A 3,003-nucleotide genomic window follows, 5' to 3' on the forward strand; every position below is an offset into this window, starting at 1 on the left:
TTGTTAATAATTTTCACATGCACATTAATTATTATTTCTTCCACCTTCGTGTGTCAACATCTTCCCTGTCAGAGAACACCATCTAGAGAGGAGGAGGAGGAGGAGGAGGAGGAAGAAGAAGAAGAAGAGGAGGAAGAAGAAGAAGAAGAGGAGGAGTTTTTTCCCACAAAGGCCTTGACCGTCCAACCACATAAGAGAAAGGAAGAACGAACAGAATGATAATGGTGATGATGATGATGATGATGATGATGATGATGATGATGATGATGATGATGATGATGATGATGATGATGATGGTAGCGGGTGAGGAATGGTGATAGTTATACCTCTGATTCTTTACGCTCCTCATTGTTACGAGAGGTGTTTCATTATAAAAGGGATAAGAGCAGGACTGAGGCAACTGAATGCATGAATCAATATAGTTCTTGTTCATTCATTACTTCCCTCATTGTTATTTTGTTGCTGTTGAAAGATACAAAGTCAAACAATGAATGTGAATAAAGCAACACTCATCCATTCGTTAAGACTCATTATTAATTATTACCGAAAGAATTTACAATGGATGAAGATAAAATAGCGTTCATTCATTCATTGCATTATTATCAAACGTCGGGGATGAAAATCAAAAGAAAAGAATAAACAAAGGTAAAAATACTGTTCATCCACACATTACCTTTCACATTATCATTAGCTAAGAGTGAAAGCTGCGCAGGAAAAAGTGAACAGGAATAAAAGAAAAAGAGAACTGGTCTTTTATTTATCAGTTTCCATATTATAACAATCTGGAATGAAAAGCAAATAAACAAAAGAACGAAATATAAAAGAAAATAAGAAATAAAAGAAAAAAATAATAAAAAAAGACTTTTTCTCTATTTACTAGTTTTCTCGTCATAACAATCTGGAATAAAAAAAGAAAAAGAAAATCACAAAAGAACGAAATGAAAAGGAAAATAAGGAAAAAAATATAAGGAAAACCAAAAAAATACCTGTTTCTCTATTGATCACTTCTCTTATTATAACAATGTGGAGTAAAAAAAAAAGAAAATCACAAAAGAACGAAACAAAAAGAAAATAATGATTCTCGAGACACAAAGCAACAATGGAGATTTAAAACTTAATTCTTGACAAGCGCGTTGGTCTGAGTTATTCACGCAAAGCTCAGAGGAAGAATACAACTCAATATTTCCTCCACTTACTGAAATAATAATAACGAGGCGACTTCCAACTCACGCACTCACCGGGACACTTCACTATTTTTTTTTTATTATTATTATCAAAGGACGAGCCTAAATGTTCCTAATGCATCTATGTTTATTTCAAGTTAAGGATTGAATGCGCTTAATCCCTTCAGTACTGGGACTCATTTTTTACCCTGAGATTTGTGTACGATGAGACCATTTTATTGACATTAGGAGAGTCCAAGCAGGTCAGATGATTAATACCTTCAGTACCATGACGCGTTTCCATATTCATTCTGTTTTACTATCTGGTGACTTTATACAACTTCAGAAACTCATGTGGAGGATTAAGATAGTGAAGACTGGCCATTAGTCTTCCGACCTCTATAGATGAAATCGTCTAATACCCGAATCTCGAGGTAAAAATATGTCCCAGTACTGAAGGGATTAATGGCCACAGTCTTCACTATTTTATTTCCCCACATAAGTTTCTGAAGCTGTATAAAGTCACTAAATAGTAAACATAATGAATAAGGAAACGCGTCATGGTACTGAAGAGGTTTAAATTATTCAGGATGTTAATCTATTCTCGAGTGTTTCACTAATAATTTCATCAACTCAGGTGCTAATGATTTATTCAGTAGATGTCTTCCCTGCACCCTCCACATTTCCTCTCTATTTCCCTTCCTATAAAGGCTAGCATTCTGAGACGCTCTGCTCTCTCACCACGACATATTTCCAAGGACACAGAAATGACAATCCGGGTTTCTGAGGATGTTTCTCCTGTGAATTGTATAGTAATCTTGTTCATTTATTATTAGAACCATAAAAACACCCATGAAAACTTGCGTCACTTAAACAGGAGTCTTCTGAAATAGTGGAGGTGCGCTTCTGAACTCTTTCCTGAAACGGTTTACTCTCTCACCATCACTGCTTTCCAAAGGATGTAATTGAAGATACTCGTGTTTTTCAGGGTCTTTCTATGGTTCTGGCGATGGATTGCAAAGATTTCTAGTTTAGTGAAAGGAGAAACTGTCTTGGAAACCCGGCTAGTCGTCTATGTTGCCTTGTAAAATTGTCGTGGTGAGAGAGTAAGCCGTTTGTGAATACGTTTCAATATCTACCTTCATGTATCTTTCCTTCCTCTTTCCTTCCTCCTTCCTTCCTCCATCCTTCCTCTCCTTCTACCAATACTTATATGTCCTTCCCTCTTCCCTATATTCTTTCTATTAGCCCGCTTTATTAAATCTTCCTCCCTCCCTCCGTCCCTTCCTGTCACTGGTCGAGAGAGGAAAGGAGGATGGGTAGAGAGGCGCTGGAGAGTGACAGAAAGGTTTGTCTGACTGGCTAACTGATTGATTGCTTTGGTGAAGTTTACAGTCAGTCTTTCCTTTCACTATCAAATTTCACTTCCTGGTTTCTTCCTTCAATTTTCTTAGTTTTATCTTCTTTACCCCGTCTCTTGTTTCCTTTCCTTTATTCAACATCTCCCTTCTTTTTTTCCTCTCCTTCTTTCCTCTTCCCCTATATCTCAGCCGTGCCTTCTGTCCTCCCTTACGCTTATCTCATTTATTTTCCCTTCCTTCCCTCTTTCCTTTCTCTCACTCCTTCCTTCTTTCTCTCATTCCCTCCTTCCTCCGTTTCTTTTCTCACTCCTGGCTGCCTCTTGTCCTTTATCCCTTTCACCTTCCTTCCTAGCTTCCAGACAACCTTATCAGCTTTCCCCCTCTCTTCTTTCGTTCTTTTCTTTCATCCTTCATTCATTCTCTCTCTTTCTCTCTCGTCTCTATCTTTTTCCCATTTTTATTGTCTTATTACTTGCAGA

The sequence above is a fragment of the Portunus trituberculatus genome, chromosome 37 (genome assembly GCF_017591435.1).
Source record: "Portunus trituberculatus isolate SZX2019 chromosome 37, ASM1759143v1, whole genome shotgun sequence".
In the NCBI taxonomy this organism is placed as follows: domain Eukaryota; kingdom Metazoa; phylum Arthropoda; class Malacostraca; order Decapoda; family Portunidae; genus Portunus; species Portunus trituberculatus.